This window comes from Narcine bancroftii, chromosome 1, assembly GCF_036971445.1.
Source record: "Narcine bancroftii isolate sNarBan1 chromosome 1, sNarBan1.hap1, whole genome shotgun sequence".
NCBI classification, from domain to species: Eukaryota; Metazoa; Chordata; class Chondrichthyes; order Torpediniformes; family Narcinidae; genus Narcine; species Narcine bancroftii.
Genome location: NC_091469.1, coordinates 269,610,001 through 269,628,055, shown reverse-complemented (window position 1 = coordinate 269,628,055; position 18,055 = coordinate 269,610,001). Strand labels below are relative to the sequence as shown.

Here is an 18,055-nt window from a genome sequence, read left to right as displayed (position 1 = left end):
CAGAGGTTCTTTAGTTACACTTATTTTGGATGCCTTTGATTTACTTGTTTCGTATTGGATGATTGGCAGCATTGAAAGGTTGTAATCTCAATAATCTCTTTTTCAATCTTTTTATTGGTTTTAATTTTTGCAAAATACATAGGTACATATAGTAATAATAAAGTAAGTTAATATCAAGTTTCAAGTTAGGATAAACAAGGTACATATGAACCCATGTTATTAGATGGAAAAAAGTAAAAGGAAAAAAAAAACATATATTCTAAACCAATAATCAGACCCCACCCTGTGGGTTGTATAATCTCAATAATTTAAGTACTGCATTGAGAACTTTACAATTTGTTGCAGATGTATGTTGCAATGTGCGAGATAACACATTTGAGGAAGTCAAATGGGTATAATATATTCTATAAATGGGGTGCAAAGGAATGTTGATGGACAGAAATCTTGTCGTTTAAGTCCATAGTTCTCGGAAAGTGGCAACACTTGGATCGTGAATGGTGAAAAAGGCATATGGCACACTTGTGCCATAGGTTGAGGCAGAAAACATAAAAGTTGAGACACTGTGATAACTTCACAAAACACTGGTTTCATCACACTCTGTGTGCAGTGGTTCCATTGGATAGAATGCAATTGAGAGTCTCCAGGATGTTGTGCAATAATACAAACTAACTGGACCAACTCAGCAGGTCACTCAGCATCCAGAGCAAGAAAAGGGAAATCAACGTTTTGGGTCTGGACCCTTACTCGTGTGTGGATGCTGCGTGACCTGCTGAGTTTATCTAGCACACTTCTGTATTGCATTTGACCCTAACATCTGCAGGCTTTTTTTGTTCAGCAGGATGTTGCCTGAATTAAAATTAAATTTATTATCACAGTGTCATATTATGTAAAATTCCCTTTTGCCTGCTGCAAGGCAGACAGATTTACCACCAGCAGGAATTGCCTAAGCGCCTCTTATAATCAGAGAGAGAGAGAGAAGCAAAAGAGAGCCCCCACTTCCAGAGTCACCGAGTGCCTGTAGATTAGCCTCCAGCGCTCCTACAGCCACACAGAGACTGGGAGAGATTAAATAAGCTGTTTTTTCCCCCCCTTGGAGCAAAAGTGGTTGAACAGACACTTGATAAAATTATGAGGCATAGATGGGTAGACATTCAGAATTTATTTTCATAGTTGGGTGTCAAGAGCAAGAGGGTATAGATTTGAAGTGATGTAAAAATTTGAAAATGGATTTGAGGAGATTTTATTTTGCAGAGTGTGGTTTATCTAGAACTTGCTGCTGAAGTAGGTGGTGGAGTCAGAAGGAATCACTGTGGTCAAGCGATATTTAGACAGGCACATGAATAAGATACATACCTAGAGCAGGCAAATGGAATTAATGTAGACTGGAAAAAGGGTTGGTATGGTTGTGGTGGGACAAGGTCCATTTCTGTTCATCTTCATATCCCCTTTTACGGAGAACCCTCAAGTTAGCTTTCCTCTGGCTTTTATACACTTCACTTACCTGCATGAACACAGAAAAGGTGGATTGGCGGGTCCATTTTTCCTTGTGTTTCCTCCGCCAAGGGACCTAGCATCAGAGGTGGAGCGAAGTCGCACAGCCTCCTGCGTAAATTGACAAGCACTGAAACCGGCTCAAAAGGGGGATGGCTGATGACGTTCTCAGCCTGTGTCCGAAGCACGTGAATTTTAAAATGAACAATCTGCAAATTCAGCAGTTAACCCATTGCGAGCCCGGGCTATTACAATGCTATGAAAATTTGCTTGATTTCTAATACTGGAAGAAAGGTACTTGGCTTGCATTCGTAGCTGATATTCAGCCTCGATTAATGTGTTCAGAGTGATTTCACTTCCTAGCACGTGTGTTCTACATCACAGCAGAGGGCGGTGTTGCTGTGCTTCACATCCCGTATCTTTTGCTATAAGAAGCCTGCTCATTATAGCCGCTTTTTAAAAAAAAATATTTTTCACTCAATGAACCATACTAACCAAAATACACACAAACATTTCCCTCTTGAATATACACAGTGTCATTTTCTCCTCTTCCCCCCCCCCCACTTCCGTCCCTCCTTCACCCCCCCCCCACCCACTCAATGTTCAACCTATATGATACATTAAACCCATTAAACAGTGTCATCACACAATGAAAATAAACAAGAAATTTGTGTCTTCTACTTTTACATACGGGGTCAGTTCATTTCATGTTCTTCTCCTTCTGTCATTTTAGGCGTTGGAGGTCCGTGGTAAGACTTCTCTGTTGTGTTCCATGTACAGTTCCCAAATTTGTTCGAATACTGTGATGTTATTTCTTAAATTATATGTTTTTTTTTCCAGTGGAATACATTTATTAATTTCTATGTACCATTGCTGTATTCTCAGGCTATCTTCTAATTTCCAGGTTGTCATAATATATTTTTTTGCTAAAGCTAAGGCTATCATAATAAATCATTTTTGTGCTCCATCCAAATCGAGGCCAAGTTCTTTACTATTTGTATTACTTAGAAGAAAGATCTCTGGATTTTTTGGTATGTTGCTTTTTGTGATTTTATTTAATACCTGGTTTAGATCTTCCCAAAACTTTTCCACTTTCTCACATGCCCAAATTGCATGTACTGTTGTTCCCGTTTCCTTCTTACAACGAAAACATCTGTCTGATACTGTTGGGTCCCATTTATTTAATTTTTGGGGCGTGGTGTATAGCCTGTGTAACCAATTATATTGCATCATGCGTAACCTCGTGTTTATTGTATTTCTCATACTTCCGGGGCATAGCTTTTCCCATGTTTTATTCTTTTATCTTTATGTTTAGATCTTGTTTCCATTTTTGTTTGGGTTTACAGCTTGTTTCCTCGTTCTCTTTCTCTTGCAGTTTGATGTTTGTTATAAATCTTTTAATTATCGTTGTGTCTGTAATCACATATTCAAAATTGCTTCCTTCTGGTAACCTCAGTCTGCTTCCCAATTTGTCCTTCAAGTAGGTTTTCAGTTGGTGGTATGCAAACATTGTACCGTGAGTTATACCATATTTGTCCTTCATTTGTTCAAAAGATAATAATTTATTTCCCGAAAAACAATTCTATTATTTTGATCTCTGTTTAGGTGAATTGGTAACGATTGTATCCTTGGGAAGATATTCATTTTAATGCAATTTACCCTTCCTATCAGTGTTAGTGGTATGTCTTTCCAATGTTCTAAGTCGTCTTGTAATTTCTTCATTAATGGCTGATAATTTAGTTTGTACAGATGGCCTAGATTATTATCTAGTTGTATACTTAGGTATCGAATTGCTTGTGTTTGCCATCTAAATGGTGATTCATTCTTAAACTTTGTGAAATCCTCATTATTCATTGGCATTACTTCACTTTTATTTGCGTTGATCTTGTACCTCGATACTTCTCCATATTCCTTCAATTTCTTATGTAATTCTTTTATTGATAATTCTGGTTATCATCTGATAATTCTGATAATCCTCGACTACATCCTGGTGCGAGAAAGTGACAAACGAGATGTGCTCCACACCAGGGTCATGCCTAGCGCGGAATGCCACACTGACCACCGGCTGGTTCGCTGCAAGCTCAACCTTCACTTCAAGCCAAAGCCCAGGAACAATAAAGCCCCCAGAAAGAGGTTCAATGTTGGAAACCTTCAGTCAGACGAAGCGAGAGGAAACTTCCAGGCAAACCTCAAAGCAAAGCTCGACGATGCAACCCGCCTCACGGACCCGTCCCCTGAAACCCTCTGGGATCAGTTGAAGACTACCATACTGCAATCCACTGAAGAGGTACTGGGCTTCTCCTCCAGGAAAAACAAGGACTGGTTTGACGAAAACAGCCAGGAAATCCAGGAGCTGCTGGCAAAGAAGCGAGCTGCCCACCAGGCTCACCTTACAAAGCCGTCCTGTCCAGAGAAGAAACAAGCCTTCCGTCGCGCATGCAGCCATCTTCAGCGCAAACTCCGGGAGATCCAAAATGAGTGGTGGACTAGCCTCGCCAAACGAACCCAGCTCAGCGCGGACATTGGCGACTTCAGGGGTTTCTACGAGGCTCTAAAGGCTGTGTACGGCCCCTCACCCCAAGTCCAAAGCCCGCTGCGCAGCTCAGACGGCAAAGTCCTCCTCAGCGACAAGATCTCCATCCTCAACCGATGGTCAGAACACTTCCAATCTCTTTTCAGTGCCAACCGCTCAGTCCAAGATTCCGCCCTGCTCCAGCTCCCTCAACAGCCCCTAAGGCTAGAGCTGGATGAGGTTCCCACCCTGGATGAGACATATAAGGCAATCGAACAACTGAAAAGTGGCAAAGCAGCAGGTATGGATGGAATCCCCCCAGAAGTCTGGAAGGCTGGCGGCAAAACTCTGCATGCCAAACTGCATGAGTTTTTCAAGCTTTGTTGGGACCAAGGTAAACTGCCTCAGGATCTTCGTGATGCCACCATCATCACCCTGTACAAAAACAAAGGCGAGAAATCAGACTGCTCAAACTACAGGGGAATCACGTTGCTCTCCACTGCAGGCAAAATCTTCGCTAGGATTCTACTAAATAGAATAATACCTAGTGTCGCCGAGAATATTCTCCCAGAATCACAGTGCGGCTTTCGCGCAAACAGAGGAACCACTGACATGGTCTTTGCCCTCAGACAGCTCCAAGAAAAGTGCAGAGAACAAATCAAAGGACTCTACATCACCTTTGTTGACCTCACCAAAGCCTTCGACACCGTGAGCAGGAAAGGGCTTTGGCAAATACTAGAGCGCATCGGATGTCCCCCAAAGTTCCTCAACATGATTATCCAACTGCACGAAAACCAACAAGGTCGGGTCAGATACAGCAATGAGCTCTCTGAACCCTTCTCCATTAACAATGGCGTGAAGCAAGGCTGTGTTCTCGCACCAACCCTCTTTTCAATCTTCTTCAGCATGATGCTGAACCAAGCCATGAAAGACCCCAACAATGAAGACGCTGTTTACATCCGGTACCGCACGGATGGCAGTCTCTTCAATCTGAGGCGCCTGCAAGCTCACACCAAGACACAAGAGAAACTTGTCCGTGAACTACTCTTTGCAGATGATGCCGCTTTAGTTGCCCGTTCATAGCCAGCTCTTCAGCGCTTGACGTCCTGCTTTGCGGAAACTGCCAAAATGTTTGGCCTGGAAGTCAGCCTGAAGAAAACTGAGGTCCTCCATCAGCCAGCTCCCCACCATGACTACCAGCCCCCCCACATCTCCATCGGGCACACAAAACTCAAAACGGTCAACCAGTTTACCTATCTCGGCTGCACCATTTCATCAGATGCAAGGATCGACAATGAGATAGACAACAGACTCGCCAAGGCAAATAGCTCCTTTGGAAGACTACACAAAAGAGTCTGGAAAAACAACCAACTGAAAAACCTCACAAAGATAAGCGTATACAGAGCCGTTGTCATACCCACACTCCTGTTCGGCTCCGAATCATGGGTCCTCTACCGGCACCACCTACGGCTCCTAGTACGCTTCCACCAGCGTTGTCTCCGCTCCATCCTCAACATCCATTGGAGCGCTTACATCCCTAACGTCGAAGTACTCGAGATGGCAGAGGTCGACAGCATCGAGTCCACGCTGCTGAAGATCCAGCTGCGCTGGATGGGTCACGTCTCCAGAATGGAGGACCATCGCCTTCCCAAGATCGTGTTATATGGCGAGCTCTCCACTGGCCACTGTGACAGAGGTGCACCAAAGAAGAGGTACAAGGACTGCCTAAAGAAATCTCTTGGTGCCTGCCACATTGACCACCGCCAGTGGGCTGATAACGCCTCAAACCGTGCATCTTGGCGCCTCACAGTTTGGCGGGCAGCAACCTCCTTTGAAGAAGACCGCAGAGCCCACCTCACTGACAAAAGGCAAAGGAGGAAAAACCCAACACCCAACCCCAACCAACCAATTTTCCCCTGCAACCGCTGCAATCGTGTCTGCCTGTCCCGCATCGGACTTGTCAGCCACAAACGAGCCTGCAGCTGACGTGGGCTTTTTTACCCCCTCCATAAATGTTCGTCCGCGAAGCCAAGCCAAAGAAAAAATTCTGGTTCTGTTAAGTATACTATGGTGTCATCTGCAAATAGACTGATTTTATATTCCTTCTCTTTTACTTTTATCCCTCTTATTTTATTTTCTGTTCTTATCAGTTCTGCCAGTGTTTCTATAGCTAACACAAACAGCGAGGGAGATAGTGGACATCCCTGCCTAGTTGATCTGCTTAATTTAAATTGGCTTGATATATATCCATTTACTGTCACCCTTGCCAATGGTCCCTTATATAATGCTTTAATCCAATTAATATATTTCTCTGGTAGGTTGAACCTCTGTAGTACTTTGAATAAATAATTCCATTCTACTCTGTCAAAGGCTTTCTCTGCATCTAAGGCAACTGCCACTGTTGGTGTCTTGTTTCCTTGTACTGCATGGATTAAGTTAATGAACTTACAGATATTGTCCGTTGTTCGTCTTTTCTTAATAAATCCAGTTTGATCTAGTTTTACTATTTTTGGTACACAGTCAGCCAATCTGTTTGCTAATAGTTTAGCTATTATCTTATAATCTGTGTTAAGTAGAGATATTGGTCTATATGATGCTGGTGTTGGTGGATCTTTCCCCGTCTTTGGTATTACTGTAATTATTGCTGTTTTGCATGAATCTGGCATGTTTTGTGTTTCTTCAATCTGGTTCATTACTTCCAGGAGAGGAGGAATTAATAAGTATTTAAATGTTTTATAGAATTCTCTTGGGAGTCCAATATTGTTAGGTAGTTTTTTTAATATATCCTGTGCTTCCTCTATTTCAAATGATTTTATTAATTTATTTTGCTCCTCTTCTTGCAATTTCGGTAGTTCAATTTTAGCTAGAAACTCATCTTTTTTGTCTTCTTTCCCTTTGTCTCAGTTTGATATTGTTGCTCGTAGAATTCCTTGAAGTTTTAATTGATCTCCATTGGGTTATATGTAATTTGTTTGTCCTTTTTTCTTGATGCCAATACCGTTCTTTTAGTTTGTTCTGTCTTAAGCTGCTAAGCTAGTATTTTGTGCGTATTTTCTCCTAGCTCATAATACTTCTGTTTTGTCTTCATTATGTTATTCTCCACCTTGTATGTTTGTAGTGTTTCATATTTATTGCTAATTCTTTTTCTGTACTTGCTATTTCCCTTTCCAGCTGTTCTATTTCCCAATTGTAGACCTTCTTCATCTTAGTTACATAACTTATTATCTGCCCTCTGATGAACGCTTTCATTGCATCCCATAGTATAAATTTATCTTTCACTGATTCTGTATTTATTTCAAAGTACATTTTAATTTGTCACTCAATGAATTCTCTAAAATCCTGTCTTTTAAGTAGCATGGAGTTTCATCTCCATCTATACGTTCTCAGTGGGATGTCCTCCAGCTCTATTGCTCATAACAGGGATGAGTGATTCGATAACAATCTAGCTTTATATTCCATTTTCCTAACTCTCTCTTGGTTGTGGGCTGACAACGGGAACAGGTCTATCCTTGAGTATGTTTTATGTCTTCCCGAATAATATGAGTATTCCTTCTCCTTTGGGTGTTGTCTCCTCCATATATCCAAAAGTTGCATTTCCTGCATTGATTTAACCATAAATTTGGTTACTTTGTTCTTTCTGCTGGACTTTTTTCCAGTTTTATCGATCTTTGAGTCCAAATTAAGGTTAAAGTCCCCTCCTATCAGTATTTTCCCCTGCGTATCGGCAATCTTCAAAAAGATATTTTTTGATCCTCTTCATTAGGTGCATATACATTGAGCAAATTCCAAAATTCTGAATATATCTGACACTTTATCATTGCATACCTCCCTGCTGTATTTATTATTTCCTTCTCTATTTTGATTGGTACATTTGTATTGATTAATATAGCTACACCTCTGGCTTTTGAATTATATGATGCTGCCATTAAGTGCCCTACCCAGTCTCTTCTTAATTTCTTGTGTTCCACTTCCGTTAGATGAGATTCCAGCACGAGTGCTATATCAATTTTTTCTTTCTTCAGTAAATTTTACAGCCTCTTCCTTTTGATTTGGTTATGTATTCCGTTAATATTTATAGTCATATAGTTCAACATGGCCATTTCATACTTTCTTTACCTCTCATTTCCGCTTCCTCATCATTACCTTTCCTCCTTATCCATTTCTGTTTTCTTTTTTTGAACCCATTGTAAGACAACACTTCTAAAACATAAAATATTTTCACTATTCCCACATCTAAAATTCCATTTACCCCAAAAATGTGTTCCCCCCCACCCCCCCCCCCCCCAAGTTGTCCTATGTCCCTTCGGGCAACCACAACTCCTCTCTCTATTTGGATTGCAAATCCGCTCGCAAACGTCAACTGATTTCGCAGTGACTGTTATTCTCTCCCAACCAGCCCTCTCCAGAAGAGACTTTTATCTTCACATATAACAAAACTCACCCTCTTAATTCCCCCCTTACCTCCTTTCTTCCCCTTCTTAGTTCTTACTTATACATTTTTTTTTCTTTATATCAAGTTTGTCATCTTTCTTGTTCTTGTTACATCTCTTCATCTCTCTGTCTGTTTTGCAGGCGTTCTGCAAATTCTCATGCTTTCTCCGGATCTGAGAACAGTCTGCTTTGCTGCCCTGGGATAACCATTTTAAGCACCGTTGGATATCTTAACATAAATTTATAGCCTTTCTTCCATAGGATCGATTTTGCTGCATTAAACTCCTTCCTCTTCTTCAGGAGCTCAAAATTTATGTCTGGGTAGAAACAAAATTTTTGACCTTTGTATTCCAGTGGCTTTTTGTCTTCTCTCATTTTTTTCATTGCCTTCTCCAATATATTTTCTCTTGTCGTATATCTCAGGAATTTTACTAGAATGGATCTTGGTTTTTGTTGTGGCTGTGGTTTAGCGGCTAATGTTCTGTGTGCCCTTTCTATTTCCATTCCTTCTTGTATTTCTGGCATTGCTTGGACCCTGGGGATCCATTCTTTTATAAATTCTTTCATATCTTTGCCTTCTTCATCTTCCTTAAGGCCCACTATCTTTATATTGTTTCTCCTATTATAGTTTTCCATTATATTAATCTTCTGAGCTAACAACTCCTGTGTTTCTTTAACTTTTTTTATCAGATTCTTCCAATTTCCTTTTTAAGTTATCCACTTCCATTTCTATGGCTGTTTCTCGTTCTTCCACCTTGTCTACTCTTTTCCCTATTTCTGTCATGACCATCTTTAATCTACTCACTTTTTCTTCTGCACCTTTTATTCTTCTTTTTATTTAATTAAATTCTCGTGTCTGCCATTCTTTTACTGCTTCCATATATTCTTCAAAAAATTTTCTATCTATGTACAGACCCTTTATCTTCTATTTCTCTGTGCAGAGCTTGATGTTCTCCCTCATCTTCCCCTGAGTCCACTCCAGGACCTGTGTCCTCTACCTCTCTTCCTTGTCTCTTCTGACTTTCTTGTTGGGCTGTTTAAATGGTGTCTTAATGTTGGTCCTCTTCCTCTGGCCTGGTCATCTGCTGTGTCTCTGATTTCCTTTTTTCATTCTCCTCCCTCCCGTTCCCGTTATTTTCTATATCTTCCCGCTGGGAGCCCTGCTGTCGGATCTTTCTCAGCTGGTCCCCCCTCCCGTCGGTGTTGTCTTTGTCGTGTGCATTGCGTAACTCTGTTTGGCTCCGTGAGCCATCCTTGTAGTCCTGCGTTCGGTGGGTCGCGACCCTTCGGGGTTTCCACTGACCTCAGGGAGTGGGCTCCTCTTTCCACGGCAGGTCCCTGCTTCCTCCTACAGGTAAGGCCCTCACATTTTTTCTTCCGGTGTCTTTCCTTCTTCTTTTCTTCCCGTTGTTTTTGGCTTTTCTTTCTTTGGTGTCATTTCCTCCACACCTTTATTTTTTATGTTTTGTGGTTTGTGTGTCTGTGGCTTTGCTTTACTTTTTTCCTTCTTTTCTGGAGAGGGCTGGTATTCTCCGACCGGCCACTACTCCATCACGTGACTCCTTCCACTATAGCCGCTTTCAGGTGGCCAGAATACTCGACTGTAAAGCTGTCTATTCCACCCCAATGTGGCTGTCGGGTGACCACATGAAAGTGGAGAACCTGGCCAGGAGGAGCATTTACCTAACCCTGCTCCTGTAGGTATATTCTCTGGCTCAGAGAATCCCCCATTGCACCTGAAAGCAGCACTGGGGTTACGGCCACAGTCCACAGGAGCCACCATTCACTCAGACGCAGCTCTCCTTCAGCCGGCATATTCAGGTGACAGAAAGGCGTCTTCTCCGTGGCCACCTGAATGTCCCAGCTGTACTCCCCCAGCTGCATCTGCCAGCACATTATCTGTGTCCGAGCACCTGAAAGTGGCTTACGTGAATACTGAATCCACCTTTCCAATTTCCCTTTTTACAGAGATCATGAGTTGTGCAATAAGGTGGCTTCGAGTCATAAAAACCCCTCATGACACTTTCATATAGTCTGTTAACTGCACTCTGAAGGCCCTTTTACAGTGAAAATTAGTGATTTGTAAAGGCAGGTTTCCTCTACATTGAAGATGCTGCACTTACCTGCATAAAAAGTCCAACTAGCTCCAGGTTCCATCCGCTGAAGTTGGTAGTGTCAGAAGTGTCAGAAGTGGAGCAAAGTTGCACCACCTCCTGCGTAAAAGGATTGCCACTGAAAGTGGCTCCAAACAGGAAGTTAAGATGATTGACGTCACGCTGATAGCCCAGTCACCCTGTTATGCTGTCACAGAGCGGCCAGTGGAGCTGTCAGGCTGTGCTCCCTCATGCTGCCCTGCTCCCTCAAGCCACTCCTCCAATCCCACTGTTTCATGCTGTCCCCTGCCTCATGCCACTTCTTCATCCTGCTCCCAGGGTGAAGGGGCTGTCAGGATCAGTGTGGGGCTGATAGGGAGAGATGGGATAAGACAAATCGCCGAATATGCCTTTTCAGTCCTCAGCATAAATGGTAAATCCTCTTTTTTTTGAAACCTGAGCAGGTGATAGCACAGCTTTAGTACATAAAAACCCCTTGAATGTAAAGGGGAGCTGTGCTTAGTCACGAAGCCCTTTTATAGTGAAAGGTAGTGATTTGTAAAGATGGGTTTCCTCTGCCTTTAAATCGCTCCATTTACCTCCATAAAAGGTCAAAAAGAATGTTGGCTGGTCCAATTTGCTCCATGTTCCCTCTGCCTAGAGGAGTAGTGTCAGAGGTGGAACGAAGTCGCTGATGCGGCTCCAAAGGAGAGGGATGATGACATCGCGATGACACCGTCAGCCCGCAACCCAAGAGCGCAAATCATATGGTCAATAAAGGTGTTTACATTGCGCAGAAGATATGCCTGAGTCCTAAGACTGCTTGCACGGATCTCCACTAGTACTTGTACCTACTCTTCAGATGCCATTTTGAGTATATATTTTAAAAATATATAAAGAGTAAAAGAGTGACTAAAGCAGATATGGGACCGATAGAAAGCGACGCTGGAAAAATTATAACAGGAGATGAGGAGGTGGCAGAGAAAGTGAATATTTTGGATCACTCTTCACTGTGGAAGACATTAGTAGCATACCGGACTCTCATGGATCTCTTGGAAGAGAAGTGAGTGCAGTCAAGATCAGGAGAGAGAAATTATTTAGGAAGCTAAATGGTGTAAGGGTAGATAAATCTCCCAAACCGGATGAAATACACCCTTGGGTTCTGAAGGAGGGAACTGTAGAGATTGTGGAGGCACTGGCCATGATATTCCTGGAATGATTGGAGTCTGGCATGGTTCTGGTGGACTGGAGGATCACGAATGTCACTCTGTTAAGAAGGGAGAGAAGCAGCAGAAAGGAAATTATAGACCTATTAGCCTGATGTTGATGGTTGGGAAGCTGTTGGAGTTGATTGTCAAGGATGAGGTTACGGAATACCTGAGGTACATGAAAAGATTGACCTAAGTCAGCATGGTTTCCTTAAATGAAAATCATGCCTGACAAACCTATTGCATTTTTTTTTAAGAGGTCACAAGTAGCAATAAATGTTGTGTATTTGAACTTCCAAAGATCCTTGACGAGGTGCCACACATAAGGCTGCTAATCAAGATGGGATTCTATGGATGCTAGCATTAGTAGAGTATTGGTTGATCGACAGGAAACAGAAGGAATAAAGGGATCCTATTCTGGTTGGCTACTGGTTACCACTGGTGTTCTGCAGGGGTCAGTATTGGGGCCGCTTTTTTTTGCATTGTATATAAATGATATGGATTATGGAATAGATAGCTATGTGGCTGAATTTGTAGATGATACCAAAATAGGTGGAAGGGGAGGTGGTGCTGAGGATACCAAAAGGCTGCAGAGCGAATTGTATAGATTATAAGAGTATATTTCATCTGCCATCTCTTTGCCTAATATTGGAAGGTGTACAGTCATGCATTTTGGTAGAAGAAATAGATGAGCAAACTATTATTTAGATGGGGAGAAAATTCAAAATTCATGGGTGCAAAGGGACTTAGGAATGTTCATGCAGGATACCCTAAAAGTTATCCTCTAGGTTGGGTCGGTGGTGAAGAAGGTGAATGCACTGTTGGCATTCACTTAAAGAGGAATAGCATATAAGAGCAGGGATGTAATGCTGAGACTCTATAAGCACTGGTGAGACCTCACTTGGAGAAGTGTGTACAGTTTTGGGTCCCTTTTATGAGAAAAGATGTGTTGGCATTGGAGAGGTTTCAAAGAAGATTTACTAGGATGATACCAGGAATGAAAGGGTTAGCATATGAAGAATGATTGTCGGCTCTTGGACTGTACTCGTCGGAGTCCAAAAGGATGAGGGGGGACTTCATAGAGGTCTTTCGAATGCTGAAAGGTCTGGATAGAGTAGATGTTGGGAAAGAGTACATAACCAGGATAAAAGAGTGTCAATTTAAAACAGATGCAGAAAAATTTCTGTAGTCAGAGGCTTGTGAGTCTGTAGCCACAGGTAGCTGTGGAAGTGTGGTTATTGAGTGTATTTAAGGCAGAGATTGGCAGGTATTTGATTCGCCAGGGCATCAATGGTTACGGGGAGAAGGCTGGGAAGTGGGGCTTTGGGTGGATGGATCACCTCATGATTAGAATAGCGAGGCAAACTCGATGGGCCTACTTCTGCTCCTATATCTTGTGATATACATATAGGTTCTCCCTGTGTCTGTGTGGGTTTCCTCCGGGTGCTCTGGTTTCTTCCCACTGTTCAAAATGTACCTGGTGTGTGGGTCTGTTGGGTATAATTGAGCAGCACAGGCTTGTGGGCCTTAGGACTGTATATATGTAGGTCTTCATTTAGTGCAGAACAAAAACCAAAGATTCTCACTTCTGCATCAAAGTGCAAACATAAACCAAACCATCAGGAGGAGCCCTCTGATAAGTAGGCCTAATGGCATATACCAGTAATCTTACGAAAACACCTTCCTTGCATTGACTGACGTGTTGAAAATGCAAATATATTGTTAAAACTCTATTATGCAAAGATGTGTTGGACCTTTTGCTCCTAATATATTCAGAAAAATAATCTATTCCTATTTTGGTTGCATTGGAATACCATTACTTGGGTAGCAGTACTGCAACATAATCAGGCAGGTTGCTCATTCTCATTTCAAAAGTAACGGTGAGGCATCATCCGTATGAGCATTGTTTCTGCCTGAGAATGTGCTGAACAAGTTATGAAATGTATAACATTCATTTATAACCAACTTTCAACATTATTATAAATTAAAAAAAATAAAAATAGTTGTACACGAAAAGTAAGGCAGTGTCTTTGGTTCACTGGTTATTCAGGAATCTGATGGCAACGGGGAAGAAGCTGTCCTTGTGTCGTTGAGTGCTCGTCTTTGGGCTCCTGAACTTTTTTCCTGATGGTAGCAGAGTGAAGAGGCCATGGCCTGGGTGGTGGGGGTCTTTGAGGATAGAGGCTTCTTTTTTAAGACATGCCTCATGTAGATGCCTTCACTGGAGTGAAGTCTGTGATGTCGCAGGCCAAGTTAACAACCCTCTGGAGATTATTCTTGTCCTGTGAGTTGGCTCTTTCATACTAGGCAATAATGCAACCAGCCAGAATGCTCTCCATGGTACCCTGTAGAGTTTTTTGAGTTTTCGGTGACATACTGAATCTCTTCAGACATCTCACAAAGTATAGCCACTGGCGAGCCACCTTTGTGATTTCTTTGATCTTTGAAGATGTTGACCCCCCAGGAATTTGAAGTTCTTGACCCTCTCCACTACTGAGCCCTCAATGAGGATTTTATTCCCCTGACTTCCTCCTGATGTCCACAATCATCTCCTTGGTTTTTATAAGGTTGTTGTTTTACCATTCAAGGAGCTGATCTATCTCCCTCCTGTATGCTTCTTCATTGCCTTTTGATTCTGCCAACAACTGTGGTGTCATCAACAAACTTGTAGATAGCATTGGAATTGTGCCTGGTCATACAGTCAAGCCTGTATAATGAGTAGAACATTGGGCTAAGCACACATCCTTAGGGTGCGCCTGTGTTGATAATCAGTGAAGAGGAGACATTGTTTCCAATTCGTACTGACTGTAGTTTTCTGATGAGAAAATCAAAAATCCAATTGACCAGCCCAAAAAAGAAAATGACAGACTTACTAACAGTTGCACTGTTCAGTCCCACTCGCCCCATTTCATCTCTGCTCTCAAATCCCAAACAAAAATTGAATATCATCTGCATGACAACTTGTGATATTGTCACCAGAAACAAATCAAAACAGTTCTTCCTGAAGCAATTTGAGATTTTTGATGTCATTTGAGTGATCTGACAAAAATGTAACACTATGGTGATTATTGGGCCTACTTAAATTCAGGACAGACAATTAGAAATTAGTCGGTGATCCATTCCTGGTCACAGTCATGGAATTCTCATTGCCTCAGGACTAACTGGCATTAGACATGTCCCTTCCTATCTCCAGGATTAATGGTGGTTAATGATTTTATTAGGATTATGGAGCTGTCTTGTGTTAAATCCAAAATAAAAATGCACACCAGACAAGAGGCAGATTTAATTTGTGCATGCTTTTAAAATACAAATTCAACATGCTAGGGAGTCCTAATCAGAGTGACCCACAGTCGCCAGGAGTGCCATGGGAGCCATCCATTAACTAAAGGACTCATGAAATTGCCTTGTGACATGAAGTCACAAGCTTGTGTAAATACTAGAAATAGATTACGCCATTTCGTGTAAATAGTCTATGTCTTGTGAATCTTAGTAAAGAGCATGGTGTTAAGGGAAACCTCTGTGTCTGTCATTTCATTACTCTAGGTAACCAAGGGTGCGAGTTCGGTTCCTCATTTAACATTTCTGGCTACGGTTTCAACACAACGTATAATGTTATGTATGTTTGAACACTTCACTTTTACTGAACGAGAAGGGACAATATCTTCATCATTATTCTTTTCGATTGAAAAAGCAATTGGAACAAATCTTTCAAATCTTCACTTGCTCACTTTTTTTCTGCCTTTCACTAATCAACAATCAAAAATTTTAAATGGTCCTACAATGCTTATCATGGCAGATTTTTATTCAAATAAGTATTTTCCCACCTGCTAATTCTTCCCTCCCCTTTGTGTAAGTTCTGCCATTTGTAAATGTTTTTGTAATATATTTCCACACTGTTTCCTGCACCATATGAAACGTTCGCTACTAACTTCCACCCACTCTCAAGTTCACTTTGACGTTTCTGACACCACTCTATTTTCTGATCTGTGTTTCCATCTTGAGACAAACTATCCTCTCACATTAACTATAAACCCACTGATGCCCATAGCTACTTGGGCTACACATCTTCCCATCCTCTTGTCAAGATGCCATTCTTTTCTCTTATTTGCTCTATCTCCATGATGGATGTTCTCATGATGTTACCTTCCATTCCAGGACATCTAAAATGTCCTCCTTTTACAAGAAACATGTCTTTGCTTCTGTGTTTCATGGACCCCTCTCTCGCATTTTCTCCATTTTTCTCATCTTCTACTCTTGCCTTTTATTTTGCAATCCTCTGCATCCAGCACATCAATCTTTTTCATTTCCACCAAAATTATCATGATCCTACCACTAGCCACATTTTCCTTTTCCCTGCCCTTTCTGCTTTTTACATGGACCATACCCCATGTGAATTCTTATCTACACATCCCTCCACACCTGCTGCCCCCTGACCCTAGCACTTTACACTGCCACACCAAGAGGTAAAATATTTGCTTTTATACCTCCTCCCTTATTACCATCCATAGATCACAGTCCTTCCAGCTGAAGCAAGGATTTACATGCACCTCCAACCTCATTGCTGCATTCAGCATTCCTGATGTAGCATTGGTGAAAGCAAGTGCAGACTAGGCAACTGATCTGCAGAATCCCTGCACCGTGTCTGCAGTGACCATCCCGAGCTCCTAGATAATGCTACTTCAACTCCCTTTCACATTCCCACATGGACTTGTTCATCCTCCCTCTGCCAGAATGATGTCCAAAGCAAATTGTGGTTACCCTTAGGTAGGGAACAACAAAATGCCACTGAATTTTCCAATTTATAATACAGGTAATCCTTAACTCCTGAGTGCCATTCTTTCCCCTCCAATCCACCTGTGATTCTCCTTTTTATGTCCTCTCCAGCCCCATCACCCAATTTCATCCCCTCCCTCTCCACATCTTCTCCACACATTTCACCCACTGGATCCACTTCCCCAAATGGATCTGTCTGCCCTTAACTCATTTATTGGTTCCCATTATCATCTTCCTTGTATCTGATATCAGCACTGGTAGCTTTGTGTTTGCACTCATTCTCGACTTCCTTCTTTTCATCACCACCTACCTGTCTCCACTTGTCCTTTCTCTCTTTATCTGCTATCACTGTTCACTGACCTGCCTCTGTATACCAAGTCTACCCTCCTTCTCCCCACCTAGCTCACTCTGCCTATCATCTATCAACCTTCCTCAATTTGCCTTTCACCTTTTGGCCTCTGTCTCACCTATTCCCCTCAATTTCTTTCCTCTGACGCAGTGCCTCAACCCAACACATCGACAATTCCTCATGTTACCTTCACCCCTTTTCACGTCACAGTTGCAACTTCACTGATGAGCTCCTTCAAATTTTTTTTTTGTTTTCAATAAATACTGTCATTGTAGAATAAAAATGGGTGAATAATGAGACTCTCGTGCATATTCATGCGTGCTACAAGCACATTTGATTCTGTATTTTTTTATGTATAGGAGAACCAAAAAAAACCAATGCAAACTCTGATAGTTTAAAAAAAAATTCTCATTGACAGAATGGTCAAGAAACAGCAAGGAACGAAGATGACCGGAAAAACAACCAAAAGTGACATAAGGATTTTAAAAAATCTTTATTGAATTTTATATATGTATATGCAACACTAAATGTAAGAACAAGAAAAGTAATTACAATGTATCCTAGAATAAAAATGAACATTATAACTAATCATTAAACAGACAGAATTCAATATTATATGTCTTGTTCCTGCAAAAACAAAAGAAAAAGACTGTAACTAACTTAGATACAAGGATTTTTTTTATGGCCAAATAGTCTCCAGTGCTTGGATTCTGTAATGCAGATGCAATTCTAGATGTACTTAGATCATCAGCTCCTGCTATTTGCACCTTAAAATCACAAATGTCCTTTTATAGCCCACAATAAACACCTTAAACATCTTTTTTAGTTATTGGAATCATGCCAAGGTCCACATTTCTTGCTTGTTCCTAATTGCTTGTGAACAGAGCAAGGCCATTTCAGAGGACAGTGGGATAGTCTTTGTGATGTCATGGCATGCTTGCTAATTTTCTTCAACCTTAAAAGTCACATTACTGTTTGTTCAAGCTTAGTGGAAATATTTGTAGAGCAAATGTGGATTGGAAGTAATTAAGGAGATGGTGGCTGTATATTTCACTAAACTGGAAAGCACACAAGTAATGGTACTATGGTGAATGCAAAAGTATTACATGCTAAGCCCAAAGTGAATTCAGTGGTTACATTGTAATAGATCAGTTGGTTTACTGCAAGATTAGCAAGCATAACTGGAACAAAAGTCTGA

At 41.6% G+C, this 18,055-nt stretch overlaps 1 protein-coding gene across 2 annotated transcripts in view; it reads left to right on the top strand.

Annotated features, from left to right (window-relative positions):
- The window catches only part of LOC138743346 (cytosolic 5'-nucleotidase 1A), a 54,426-nt gene that overhangs the window by 13,998 nt on the left and 22,373 nt on the right, over nucleotides 1–18,055 (top strand). The gene's annotated exons all lie outside the window — the stretch shown is intronic.